At 43.8% G+C, this 15,130-nt stretch overlaps 1 protein-coding gene across 1 annotated transcript in view; it reads left to right on the top strand.

Moving 5' to 3' along the window:
* Positions 1–549: 549 nt before the first annotated feature.
* Positions 550–15,130, top strand: part of SEMA3C (semaphorin 3C) — a 199,627-nt gene continuing 185,046 nt past the window's right edge. Inside the window, exon 1 of the mRNA XM_056573422.1 lies at positions 550–590. The gene's annotated coding sequence lies outside the window, so the exon portion shown is untranslated. The remainder of the gene's footprint in view (positions 591–15,130) is intronic.

Raw genomic sequence — 15,130 nt, forward strand, 5'->3', positions numbered from 1 at the left:
AAATGTAAAGGGAATGAAGCTAAAACATCATTATATGTATATATTTTCCAATATATGTGTTTTTTTTTTTTTACTATTTTTGTAAATCCCTCTAAATCAAGATGAATTGTCACTGGCAATAAAAAAAAAATATATAAGAGAAAGGAATTTGGAGACAATAGCAAACACCCCAATACTTGAGAGCTGAAATAGGTATAGTCCTGTTCCTTAAGTGATAGGAATTAGATTTAGAGAAAACATTCTACAGGAAGCTAAAAAAACACTAAAAAACAATACAAGGCAATAAGTATTCTTGTGAAGGATGCACTTCTTCTTTGTCTTGTTACTTTAACATTTATTTAAGGAAACCTTTCTTTCAAGTGGCTTGTACTGAATGACACATCTATTCATTAAATGATGAAATTATCCTGGGAGCACGTCATGCTTCAATGAGTCGGGGTTCAATAGAGCTGTTAGGTTTAAAGCTATGTAAAGCCATTTAATAGACAACCTACATTGTTCAGTTGTAAAGGAGCTGTCTTCTTTTTTTTCCTTAGGGGGAATGTCATTGAGAGAACAATGTGTTTATGAGGAGACCTATTGATTTAGAGGTAAAAATGCTCAGTAAAGGAGTTTTCTAGAATTTCGACTTGTCCTTACTCTTAACTAGTTTTTAAGGTTACATAGTTAAGGTTCAGGAGTCCTGATACTCTTGGCCAAAATTGTGAATATAAATGTATTCAATTTTTCAGTCATCAATCTACTAAAGAGAGTTAAGCAATATAAAAATATACTAGTAGTCAATGAAATGTAAGGTGACTATGCTTGCTAGATCAGATTTTTAAGAGTAGGGTCATACAAGCTGTATTTCGCTGCATATTTGCTGCTGCATATGTTCCTACCCAATGATGTCAATGGGTAGTACAATACACCGCAGCAAATACGCAGCAAAATATGGCACGTGTGACTCTACCCTTAAATAGAATGCAAAGACATCAGAACAAGCATGTTTTTTTTTTAAAGTAAACCCAAAAATCTGAGTATGCAAGACTGTAATTGGAAGAAGGTTGACATAACAAGATTATAAAAGATACAGTTTGAAGCAACCAGCATGATATGATTGCCTTGATAAAACTTTTAAAACTTACATTTAAGGAAAAAATCCTACCTGCATGTTATACGCCGATAAGTGGCTGGTCACTGATTTAAAGTGGCCGCAGCGCCGGAGTTAAATTGTACCCGTCAGATCCAACAAAAATTTTTTTTTTATGTATCACTCAGTACCTAATCCTGACCATGTACATCTAATTTTTGTGTCTAGCACCTTTATTTATTTTTGTATTATACTTTTAATTTAGCTTACTAGTCTGAATTCCTCTCAAAAGGGGGGGGGGGGGGTGGCCTCACTGTGCATGTCTCCACCCCCTCCCTCAGTATGCTGTCTGCTCACATCTCCCCTAGCATTACCAAAACTACAACTCCCAGCTTGTCCTCACTGACAGTAGCGGGACACAAGCTGACAGTGGGAGGATTTTTCCTCCAGCTGTGAGCCCTGAACTCACAGCTGTCAATCAAGGAAGTGTGTCCATGACATAGGTGATGACGCATGGACACAGCAGGACTAGTATGTGTCCAAGCAGGCAGGGTGGGCAGTTGTTTGACTGTCTTTTTCAGTATGAAATACTGAAAATTTTCTAATGAAAGCAATTGCGTAAACCTATTGGTTTTGCATGCTTTACAACATATCAAAAGTTTTTGTATCTGACAGTGACCATTTAAAGATCAGCACTTTAAAACTGTAAAAGTGACCAGCAGTGGCTGCTGCGGGCCAACACTTCTCTCCTGCTTTTTATATTTTCTTATTTTCCTTACCTGGCCGCGCTTTTGCAGGCTCAGGTCAGGTGGCGGGTTTTGCGGACTGTGCGGCCAGTAAAGAATGTCGAGTGACAGCCCCTGCCGGTGTGAGTCGCAGAACTGTGTCCTATGCAGTTCTGCATTCGCCCCTCCCCTCAGCTGCCTGGAGATTTCTGAACATACAGCGAGAGGAGGGAAGGCAGAGCTGGGCAGGAAACTCTTCACCTCCCTCAGCCCCGTACACACTTCCCTCCTCACACCTCCCTCAGCAGGAGGAACGTAGATTTTCACAGCCCCTGTAACACTCACTTTTCAGAAGACAGGAACCTCGGTGGATGTGGATCCGCTGGACCTGTGTGGCAGATAACTTGGACCGTACCAGGGAGCCGAGTCTAAGGTGCCGCTGGTCTTCACTAGAGTCTGCTACAAAGCGGGATGGACTTGCTGCGGCAGGTGGCACCCAGGTCGCTACCCCTGGCACGGCTCTACCACACAGGCGGCTGAGGAAATGCGTGGCACCAGAGGGATAAGACAGCTCGTAGTCAGGATAGCAGCAGGTCAGGGCAGGCAGCACAGTAGCGTAGTCAGGAATGTAGCAAATGGTCAGTAGGCAGGTGGCCAGCGTGTCTGGCCGGAGTGCATAACGTAACAGTACCCCCCTTTGGTCTCCCCCTCCTTTTACTAGTCATAAAACTCATGAGAAGATCACGGTCCAGCATATTCTCCTCAGGCTCCCAAGATTTCTCCTCAGGACCATAACCCTCCCAATTAACCAAAAAAAAATTGTTTACCTCCTACAGTTTTTGTAGCAAGAATCTCTTTAACCTTGAAGATGTCAGAAGAGGCGGAGACAGGTGTGGGGACAAGATTCTTCTGAGAAAAATGGTTTATGACAAGAGGCTTGAGGAGAAAAATGTGGAAGGAATTGGGAATACAGAACATAGCAGGTAGACAGAGTTTGTAGGAGACAAGGTTGATTTTTTGTAGAACCTGGAAGGGATCAAGGTAGTGTACTTGGATGAAAGCCACACCATGTCACCAGAAGAGAAGGACGGAGGCAGTCTTCAACTTTTATCTGCTTGCGCCTTCATGCATGAAGAAGCCTGGGATAATGACTGTCAGGTCTGTTGCAAGATGGTAGAGGAGTCACGGACCAGCTCATCAACAGCAGGCACACCGCAGGTAACTGGGAGAGGAAGAGGAGGACGGAGATGGAGTTCGTAGACAACAAAATAGGGGGACGACCTTTTGGAAACGGAATCCTTATGCTTATATGAGAATTCAGCCCAGGGGAGAAGGTCAACCCAATCATCTTGGCGAGCTGAAACAAAATGCCGAAGATAAGCCTCTAGGATTTGATTAACCCTCTCCACCTGACTCTTGGACTGAGGGTGGTAGGCCGAGAAGATGTCCAGATTGATGTCCAGATGGTTACAAAGGGCTCGCCAGAACTTAGAGACAAAGTTCACACCTTGATCCGAAACGATATGCTGAGAAAGATCATGTAAACTAAAGACATGCAACAAGAAGTACTTCGCCAGCTGCGGAGCAGAAGGAAGACCTGGTAGAGGAATGAAATAAGCCATCTTGGAAAACCGTTCTACAAGGACCCAGATGACAGTGTTATTATGAGATGGAGGCAAATCGGTGATGAAATTCATGGCGATATGGGACCAGGGAGTCTCTGGAAAGGGTAAAGGCTGTAAGAGTCCTGCAGGTCTCTGTTGAGGAGTTTTGTCACAGGCACAAGTTTCACAGGAACTAAAAAAATCTGAAACATCACATTCAAGATGGGGCTACGAATAGTGCCGGGAGATAAGAAGTAGAGTCTTGCGTATTCCAGGATGCCCTGCTGTCAAGGAAGAATGGCCCCATTTCAGGACCTTGCATCTCAATCTGGTGGGCACAAAGGATTTTCCTGGAGGAACTTGCTGAATCTCGGCAGGTGTGGCAGAAATCAACTATAAGGAGGAATAATATGCCTAGGCGTGGAGTCCAAACAAATTACGTCAGAGGACCTGGAGAGAGCATCAGCCCCGATGTCCTTGTCTGCTGGACAGAAGTGAATGAAGAAGTTGAACCTAGAAAAGAACAGTGACCACCTTGCCTGGCAGGGGTTCAAACGCTGAGCAGACTGAAGGTATAGAAGATTTTTATGGTCGGAGTAGATGCTGACCAGATGAGAAGAACCTTCCAATAAATGTCGCCATTCCTCCAAAGCTAGCTTGATAGCAAAGAGTTCACGATGTACAACGGAGTAATCCTCTCAGCAGGAGAGAAGGTCTTGGTGAAGAACCCACAAGTAAAAGTCTTGCCCTTGGCATTTTTCTGAGTAAGAACGGCACCCGCTCCAGTAGATGAGGCATCAACTTCCAAAGCAAAGGGCCTCTCTGGATCATGGTCTTGTAAGCACGGGAGCAGAGGCAAATACAGACTTTAAATGGGAGAAGGCATATTCAGCCTCTTGAGGCCAAGACTTAGGATTAGATGCATTCTTAGTGAGAGCCACAATTGGAGCAACCAAGGATGAAAAATGTGGGATAAATTGACGATAACAGTTTGCGAATCCCAGAAAGCGTTTTATAGCACGTAGACCTGAAGGACGAGGCCAATCCAATACTGCAGACAATTTATCTGGATCCATCTGCAGGCCCTGATGAGAGACAATGTAGAAACAGAAGACTAGATTTCTCGAACAGGCATTTCTCCAGTTTGGCATAGAGATGATTCTTCTTGCAGAAAATATTAAAGAAATCTTGGTAAAGTGGTGGCAGGCCATGTAAAGGAGGAGTACAAAAAACTATTTTAGACTGAACTGATTGGAGGCAAAGCTTTTCACAGGATTGTCCCCAACGAATAATCTCTCCAGTTCTCCAATCTAGTTGCGGAGAATGGCGGTGCAGCAAAGGAAGGCCAAGAAGAATCTCTGAAGTACAGTGTGGCAGAACATAGAATTCAATCTTTTCTTTGTGCAATACTCCCACTTGCATGATGAGAGATTCTGCACGGAAGTGAACCATACAGTCCAGATTTTGTCCATTAACAGAGGAGATGAACAACGGCTTGACAAGCGAAGTGACAGGAAGAAGCATCAATAAAGTCACCTGCTGATCCATAATCCAAAAATGCTGTAGCGCTGAAGGAAGACTTGGCTGAAGTGAAGACTGGTACAGAAATAGTTAAGCTTGGAGAGGAAGTATTCACACCCAGGGACGCCTCTCCCACGTACCCTAGGTGAGAGCATTTCCCGGACGCTGTGGGCGAGTTGTACAGTCCTTGAGGCAGTGCTCCGGGCTAGCACAATACAAGCACAAATTCTCACTACGTCATTGTGACTTCTGTTGCGTAAGACAAGAATGATCCACTTGAATAGCCTCTTCGGCAAGAGGCGCATGAAACGGAAGAGGTGAACGTTGAAACACAGGTGCTAGACGAGGATATGTCCTTGTTCGGGCAGGTTCCCTCTCTGAGTGCAGTTCTTCCTGTCTCCCAGCAAAATGCACTTCAATGCGAGTGGAAAAGTGGATACGTTCAGTCAAAGAAGATGGAGGATTACATGTTGCGAGGGCATCTTTAATCCTGCTTGACAGTCCTTTTTTGAATGTGGCACACAAGGCCTCATCATTCCATGAAAGTTCAGAGGCAAGAGTGCGGAATTAAGCTGCGTAGTCACCAAAGGAAGAATTCCCTTGACAGAGGTTCACCAAAGCCGTCTCAGCAGAAAAGGCACGTTCGCGTTCCTCAAAGACACTGCAAAATTCTGCCAAGAAGGCCGACAAATTGGAGGATGCCAGATCACTACGGTCTCAAAGGGGAGTAGCCCAGGCCAGGGCTTGTCCGGGCAGTAGACTAATGACAAAGGCCACCTTAGCACGTTCCGTCAGAAACTGTTCAGACATGAGCTCCAAGTTCATGGAGCACTGTGTAAGGAAGCGTCTGCATGACTTGGAATCCCCATCATACTTGCAAGGTAACGGAAGACGTAGCTCAAAGCCAGAAGACACTGCAGGAACTGGTGGTGGGAGTGGGCCGGGTTGCAGTACCTGCTGCTGTTGTAAGGCAAAAAACTGTTGCATCATAGCAGAAAGTTGAGAAAGTTGCTGCACCGGTCGGGCCAACTGCTGCGACTGAGGTACCACAATGGAGGGAAGATCCGCGACTTCAGGGGTTTGTCAGCGGGATCCATATCCGGAGCTTACTGTAACGCTCACGTTTCAGAAGACAGGAACCCAGATGGATGTGAATCTGCTGGACCTGTGTGGTAGAAGACTCGAACCGTACCAGGGAGCGGAGTCTAAGGTGTCGCTGGTTTTCACCAGAGCCCGCCACAAAGTGGGATGGACTTGCTGTGGCAGGCGGCACCCAGGTTGCTACCCCTGGCATGGCTCGACCACATAGGTGGCTGAGGAGGGAAGTGTGTACGGAGCTGAGGGAGGTGCAGAGTTGCGTTTTGCCCAGCTCTGCCTTCCCCTCAGCTGTTCTGAGATTTCCAAAGATACAGCGAGGGGAGGGGTGAACACAGAACTGCATAGGACACAGTTCTGCACCTCACAAAGGCTCCAGCTGGTGATTGTTCTAAAGTGGCCGCGGCCAGGCTGCTGAACTTTAATAAGCAGCCGGTGCTGTGGCCACTCTTACCAGCGGCGGCTGCAGAGAATGATGAGTGATGTCCCTGATGTAGCTCAGAGGAGCAGGCAGGGGACATCATTCGTCATTCTTTACTGGCCACACAGCCCACAAGACCTGCCGCCTGACCTGAATCTGACGGAGTGAGGCCAGGTAAAGGAATTGAAAAAAATATTTAAAAAAGCAGGGGGGCAATGATGAGGCAGAGGGTTAGTGATATGCAAGGGGGAAATGATGTGCAAGGGGGAATGATGAGCAGGGGGAGAATGATGAGCAAGTTGGGAATGATGAGCAGGATGCACAAAGGGAAAATAATGAGGCACACAGGGGCTGATAAAAGGAGAGGAACGATGTGGCACTGGTGGGGGTGGAGGACCAAACTGAGAAGCAGGGGGAATCAAAGTTTGGGGGATGATGAGGCATGTAGTTCAGAGCTTCCTGTTTTTCCCTGTTAAAATAAGGGTGCGTGTTATACGCCAGTGCGTATTATACACTGATAAATATGGTAGACAGGTATTGTGTGATTAAACACTAGACTACTTTTGTGTAGTGTTCCACATGGTCACAGATCATTGACTGCTATACAATGGGTGGGAAGGGGGACAATGCCACTGTCAGAGTTTTTAAAAGGAGTCAGGTGGCTTAAAAAAAATAGGAGATACTCACCTGCACAATTGTCTATCATTAAAGACCCATGATGCTCACTGAGTCTTAGTGACATGTCCCCAGCAGTGACGGTAACCCGCGCTGTGTCAAGACATTTTGATTTTGAGTTTTGAGTCATTTGCAAATTGAAATCTGAAGGAAGATATGAAGGAAGCTAAGGGGCTAAGGGGCTGTTCACAATACTTTTCATCCCTTATATTTGAGGTATACATTGGCATCCTGTCAAAAAGGGATGTGGACGTATACCAGCAGTGTACTGGCAGCAGTCGAACACTTTTCAGTCCTTCAATGTAAACATATACATAAAGGTTATGGGCAGAATGTAGTTAACAGTTGACTACGTTTGGGCTAATGAAGTGAATAGGACTACTGAGAACATGTCATGACATATGTTGTCATCCCTGATGCCAGAGTATATCCTGAATACAAATGGAAAAAAAACATGATGTGAACAGCTCCTAAATCGGAATAATCACTTTCAATTATAGCTTAACTCATTCTCCAGATACTCTCAAAATACTAAAAACAGGATGCTCAAGTACATGGAAGAGGTTTGCAAATCTTACATTTCAACACTCAACAACCAAAGCAGTTTTTTATTCTATTTTAGTCTACTGTTATAATAGTAAGCTAAGCAGATGTGTTTTCATATATAAATGCTTTAAAACAGCTACATACCTGCTAAGTAAATCTATAAAAATTTACAAGATTTGAATTTATCTTTCAAGTGTCTCCACAATAATAAATTAGTTATACCCCAGACATGTATGGCATATCCAGAGGTGGATCCTTACCTATCAGGAGAAAGAGGTATATGTGGCCACAACCTCTCCATTGTTTTCTGCGGTAAATAACTGCTAACCTTGGTTAGAAGACCCCCTCTGCTACTTATATATGTGTGTCTGAGGTGTTGCCCTCAAATATCAGGCATATGTGGCATTCCCAATTGGCAATATGAAATTAAAATTTAAAATAGCACCACTAACTTTACATAAACTAATAATGTGAACACATTACCGTATTTTTTGCCCTATAGGACGCACCGGCATATAAGACGCACCCAATTTTAAAGGTGCAAAATCTAGAAAAAAAAGATTCTGAACCCAACAGTGATCTTCAACCTGCGGACCTCGAGATGTTGCAAAACTACAACTCCCAGCCGTTGGCTGTCCGGGCATTCTGGGAGTTGTAGTTTTGCAACATCTAGAGGTCCGCAGGTTGAAGACCACTGGTATAGGAGGTAGTACTCACGTGTCCTCGCCGCTCCGGACCCATCACCGCTGCCCTGGATGTCGCTCCATCGCTGTCGCCGCGTCCCCGTGGTGTACCCGACGCTCCGGACGTCTTCTTTCCCGGGATCCCCGCTCTCCGTCGCCGTCATCACGTCGCTACACACGCCACTCCTATTGGATGACGGGACGGCGTGCGCGACGACGTGATGACGTCAAAGGAGAGCTCTGGCCATGCAGGGGATCCCGGCACGGAGCAGACACCGAGGAGGCAGGTAAGTTCCCTCCCGGTGTCTTGTAAGCTGTTCGGGATGCCGCAATTACACCGCGGCGGTCCCGAACAGACCGACTGAGCAGCCGGGTTAGTGTCACTTTCCCTTCAGACGCGGCGGTCAGCTTTGATAGCCGCATCTGAAGGGTTAATACAGGGCATCACCACGATCGGTGATGTCCTGTATTAGCCGCAGGTCCCGGCCGTTGATGGCCGCAGGGACCGCCGCGACAGGTGTGTGTATTCGCCTATAAGGCGCACCAACTTCCCCCCCCCCAGAAGAAAAAGTGCGTCTTATACGGCGAAAAATACGGTATATATTTTTTTATACAACAATCACCACCATTTTTGTCTAAAAGCAATGTTGAAATCAGGGCTTGTATCCATAATATAGGAAGACAATATCTATATGCTACTAGTAAATTCAAGCCCCTATGTGTGCCTTATTTTGGACACATAACTTTTGTATCTGTGTTCCGATCTGTTAGACACGGTTATCAGACAGATAAGTAAAGCATCTGTTCCAAACAAGGTCTTCTGACATGTAAGAAAAAGCTGTCTGTGGTCTACTGCGCTAACACATGAATTAGGATGCACTCACACAGTGTTTTGGTTTTTTTGGGGGCAGTTTTACTGGTTACAAAAATACAGTGTAACCATAAGGAAAAGCATGAATCTTAAAATTAAAAAAAGTCAAGTGGTTAAACCGTGAATACACTATATTCTGTAAATACTGCTCCTTAAAATGGAATCCCAGAAAATTGATAACAATGACAACATAACAAGAAATGTTCATTCAATTTTGCTTTTTAAAAGCAATTGCTGATAAATGGATTGGATCAATAGAAGGATCTTCAGTGTTCCTGAGGGACATCCAGTTGCAACCAACCAAGTGAATGATATTGATCTAGAAAAGAGTTCATTAATTTAACAATTGTATACAGGGTTATTTTGACTTGATAAAATACTACTAATAACAGCACTTCAAGATCCTGATATGATATAAAAAATATTTTTTATTTATTTGCTTGATAAAGATGTGTGCTGGTGAATAAACTTTCCAAATGAACAGCTAACCAGAACTTAGTTATTTCTATGTAAATTGGAGGACATCTGGAAACATGGTTGTAAAGATATATAGGGAGAAGGTCTGAGCATATATTGACTTTACAGTCAAAATTCGACAGCTTTTAGAAGTAACTTAATGGGATACATAATAATGACCAAGATTATTATAACAAAACAGAAATAATCACTTTCAAAATAATCAAATAACCAGGTTTTCTTCTTCTACAGCAAGGTTCATATGTGTAAGATTGGTCTTACTTTTTCTGCAGAAACACAGTGTTTACTGTACATGCATCCAATATAATATAACAAAATTAAGTGCAAAAAATTAAAGGGGTACTCCATCCTTAGACATCTTATCCTCTATCCAAAGGATAGGGGATAAGATGTCTGATCGTGGGGGTCCCACCGCTGGGGATCGCCGCAATATAGCACGCAGCACCCTCCTGTTACTGCTCCGGAAGCGCTGGCGGGTCAAGCTCCCGACCACAGGGACGGAAGATCGTGATGCCATGACTCCGCCCCCGTGTGATGTCATGCCCCGCCCTCTCAATGCAAGTCCATGGGAGGGGGCATGACAGCAGTCACACCAGCATACCGCTCATCCCAACAGGCATAGTCACTGGGTTACCTTTGTTCCATGAGCTGTGATCCATGCCCTTCACAGTTTCCATTACCAACCCCTGCCTGGTAGTCCTGGCTCTGCCCATAGGATATGCACATGGTCTTTCTCTGCCACTTAATGGGCCAGCATGCACACCTAAACCTGTCACCAGCAACCTGTAACAAAATCCTCTCTACCTGGCCCTTTACACCCCAATAAAGGTCCTGAAGGCCATCAGGGACCTATACCAGGATTCCGCCAAGATTAGCAACCTGGTAGAGCCCTGAATTAAAGTTGAGATCCCTGTATGGGGATTAAACGGTGAAAAGAAGGGGGTACATAGATACAGTAGGGATCAAAAGTTTGGGCACCCCAGGTAAAAATTTATATTAATGTGCATAAAGAAGCCAAGGAAAGATGGAAAAATCTCCAAAAGGCATCAAATTACAGATTAGACATTGTTATAATATGTCAACAAAAGTTAGATTTTATTTCCATCATTTACACTTTCAAAATAACAGAAAACAAAAAAATGGTGTCTGCAAAAGTTTGGGCACCCTGCAGAATTTATAGCATACACTGCCCCATTTGCAAAGCTGAGACCTGCCAGTGTCATGGATTGTTCTCAATCATCATCTGGCAAGACCAGGTGATGCCAATCTCAAAGGTTTTAAATGCCCAGACTCATCTGACCTTGCCCCAACAATCAGCACCATGGGTTCTTCTAAGCAGTTGTCTAGAAATCTGGAACTGAAAATAGTTGATGCTCGCAAAGCTGGAGAAGGCTATAAGAAGATAGCAAAACGTTCTCAGATGTCAATATCCTCTGTTCTGAATGTAATTAAGAAATGGCAGTCATCAGGAACAGTGGAAGTTAAAGCAAGATCTGGAAAACCAAGAAAAATATCACACCGAACAGCTCGCAGGATTGTGTGAAAAACAATTCAAAACCCACGTTTGACTGCACAATCCCTCCAGAAAGATCTGGCAGACACTGGAGTTGTGGTACACTATTCCACTATAAAGAGATACTTGTACAAATATGGTCTTCATGGAAGAGTCATCAGAAGAAAACCTCTTCTACGTCCTCACCACAAAAATCAGTGTTTGAACTTTGCAAATGAATATATAGACAAGCCTGATGCATTTTGGAAACAAGTTCTGTGGACCGATGAGGTTAAAATTGAACTGTTTGGCCGGAATGAGCAAAGGTACGTTTGGAGAAGAAGGGGAACAGAATTTAATGAAAAGAACCTTTGTCCAACTGTTAAGCATGGGGGTGGATCAATCATGCTTTGGGGTTGTATTGCAGCCAGTGACACAGGGAACGTCTCACGAGTAGAAGGAAAAATGGATTCAATAAAATTTCAGCAAATTTTGGATGCTAACTTGATGCCATCTGTGAAAAAGATGAAGTTAAAGCGAGGATGGCTTCTACAAACGGATAATGATCCTAAACACACCTCGAAATCCACAGGGGATTACATCAAGAGACGTAAACTGAAGGTTTTGCCATGGCCTTCACAATCTCCTGACCTCAACATAATTGAAAATCTATGGATAGACCTTAAAAGAGCAGTGCGTGACAGACAGCCCAGAAATCTCAAAGAACTGGAAGACTTTTGTAAGGAAGAATGGGCAAATATACCTCAAACAATAAATAACTATACAGCTAAATATATACCAAAGGGGAACAAATATAAACGATTAAAACTAAATCCTACATGGCTGACAAATGATGTTAAAAGAGCAATAAACAACAAAAAAAATAGCCTTCAAAAAATTCTAATCTGATGGGTCAGCTATAAAATTTAAACAGTACAAGGAGCTTAATAAAATCTGTAAAAATGTAATAAAAACAGCAAAAATTGTAAATGAAAGACAGGTGGCCAAAGAAAGCAAAACTAATCTTAAATATTTTTTTAGATATATAAATACAAAAAAAACAAGGACAGAGCATGTAGGACCCCTTAATAATGATAATGGGGAGGTTGTCACGGGCGATCAAGAGAAGGCGGAGCTACTGAATGGGTTCTTTAGTTCTGTATATACTATGGAAGAAGGAGCTGACATTGGACAGGTCAGTGCTGGTAACACATCATGTAATGTACTAAACTGGCTTAATGTAGAGATGGTACAAGGTAAGTTAAGTAAAGTAAATGTAAGCAAATCTCCAGGACCGGATGGACTACACCCAAGAGTTCTTAGAGAGGTAAGTTCAGTAATATCTGTACCCTTGTTCATGATATTTAGAGATTCTCTGGTGTCTGGTATTGTGCCAAGGGACTGGCGCAAGGCGAATGTGGTGCCAATCTTCAAAAAGGGCTCTAGGTCTTCACCAGGCAATTATAGACCGGTAAGTTTAACGTGCATTGTGGGTAAATTGTTTGAAGGACTTATACGGGATTACATACAGGAATACATAGGGGATAATAGTATTATAAGTGATAGCCAGCATGGGTTTATTAAGGATAGAAGTTGTCAAACCAATCTAATTTGCTTTTATGAAGAGGTGAGTAGAAGCCTTGACAAAGGAATGGCTGTGGATATAATGTTTCTGGATTTTGCTAAAGCATTTGATACTGTCCCTCATAGACGTCTGACAGGTAAGTTAAGGTCTTTGGGCTTGGAAAATTTGGTTTGTAACTGGATTGAACACTGGCTCATGGATCGTACCCAGAGAGTGGTGGTGAATAATTCGTACTCTGATTGGTCCACGGTTATTAGTGGTGTACCCCAAGGTTCTGTACTGGGCCCGCTGTTGTTTAATTTATTTATCAATGATATAGAGGATGGCATTAACAGCTCTGTTTCTATCTTTGCAGATGACACCAAGCTTTGTAGCACGGTACAGAGGATGTGCAGAAGTTACAAGATGACTTGGATAGACTAAGTGTCTGGACATCCACTTGGCAAATGAGGTTCAATGTGCCAAGTGGATGCTCAGACACGTTTTTGATCAAAAAAGTGCGCTAAGAGCCTCATTCTTTAGGACCAATGTGTGCTGCTGCAATCTTCTTTTTTGTATACTCTGTATCTGCCACAGCAGTGTGCACCCGCGTATTAGGTTGTTGTGCTGGCTATTTTTCTTTTTGCTTGTATTTACTACACAGGGGGAATGGCACCCTCTTTAGCTGTGCACCCCTCCCCCTTTCTCCCAGGTGGTGTTTTAAATTGTATATGGATCCAGCATGTCACCCAGTCAGAGGCTATATGCCCAGCAGAGGTGAGTTGGTATCTGAGTGTTAGGCTCAGAATGTGTGTTAGGGTCCCATCCTAAATGAGGCCACCTCCCCGTGGTGGATGGGGGACGCATTTTTGATCAAAAAAGTGCGCTAAGAGCCTCAATTTTTTGACCAATGTGTGCTGCTGCAATCTTCTTTTTTGTATACTCAATGTGGATAAATGTAAAGTTATGCATCTGGGTACTAATAACATACATGCGTTGTATGTCTTAGGGGGATTAAACTGGCAGAGTCACTGGTAGAGAAGGATCTGGGTGTACTTGTAGATCACAGACTACAGAATAGCATGCAATGTCAGGCTGCTGCTTCCAAAGCCGGCAGGATATTGTCATGTATCAAAAGAGGTATGGACTCAAGGGACAGGGACATAATACTCCCCCTTTATAAAGCATTGGTACAGCCTCACCTGGAATATGCTGTTCAGTTTTGGGCACCAGTCCATAAAAGGGACACTGCGGAGCTGGAAAGGGTGCAGAGATGTGCAACTAAAATAATATGGGGCATGGAACATCTTAGCTATGAGGAGCGATTAAAGGAGTTACAATTGTTCAGTCTTGAGAAGAGACGTTTAAGGGGGAATATGATAAACATATATAAGTATAAGGGTTTGGGTTCATGGAGAACTGGGCTGACTTCGCTGTCGGTTACCGGCTCTACCGTAGGGACGGGCTGCACCTCAATGGGGAGGGTGCAGCTTTGCTTGGGGAGAAGATGGCTAGAAGGGTGGAGGAGTGTTTAAACTAGGGACTTGGGGGGAGGGAACCTACAGCAAAGAGGGGGAAGATAGTGTAGATAGAGAGGTGGGAATTATAAATGTACCTGGGGGTGGAGCGGAGGGAGGGGTTAGAATAGTTAATAGGAATAGGCTTCATAGGAAAATAAAACTTACACCCTTGAATCCCATTAACCCCAATAACATAAAGGATGGAAATGTAAAGTGTATGTTCACAAATGCCAGAAGCCTAGCAAATAAAATGGGGGAGCTTGAGGCCTTGATACTGGAGGAACATATTGATATAGTTGGGGTCACTGAGACATGGCTGGACTCCTCGCATGACTGGGCTGTCAATCTGCAGGGGTTTACATTGTTTCGCAAGGACAGAACGAACAGAAAAGGTGGTGGAGTCTGTCTGTATGTAAGAAGTGGTATGAAAGTCAGTGTGAACGATGCCATAGTGTGTGATGATTCTGAGGATGTGGAATCATTGTGGGTAGAATTACAAAAGGAGGGAAATACTGAAAAAATAATATTTGGTGTAATCTACAGACCCCCTAATATCACTGAAGAGATAGAAGTTCGGCTTCATAAACAAATAGAGAGGGCCGCCCGGGCAGGTACAGTGGTAATAATGGGAGATTTTAACTATCCAGATATAGATTGGGGTCCGGGGTTGGCTAAAACTACAAAGGGGCGACAATTCCTAAATTTATTGCAGGATAATTTTATGGGCCAGTTTGTGGAGGACCCAACAAGAAGTGATGCCTTGTTGGATCTGATCATTTCCAACAACGCAGAGCTGGTTGGTAATGTAACTGTGCGGGAAAACCTTGGTAATAGCGACCACAATATAGTTACTTTTGACTTAAA

Source organism: Hyla sarda, chromosome 4 (genome assembly GCF_029499605.1).
Source record: "Hyla sarda isolate aHylSar1 chromosome 4, aHylSar1.hap1, whole genome shotgun sequence".
Lineage (NCBI taxonomy): Eukaryota > Metazoa > Chordata > Amphibia > Anura > Hylidae > Hyla > Hyla sarda.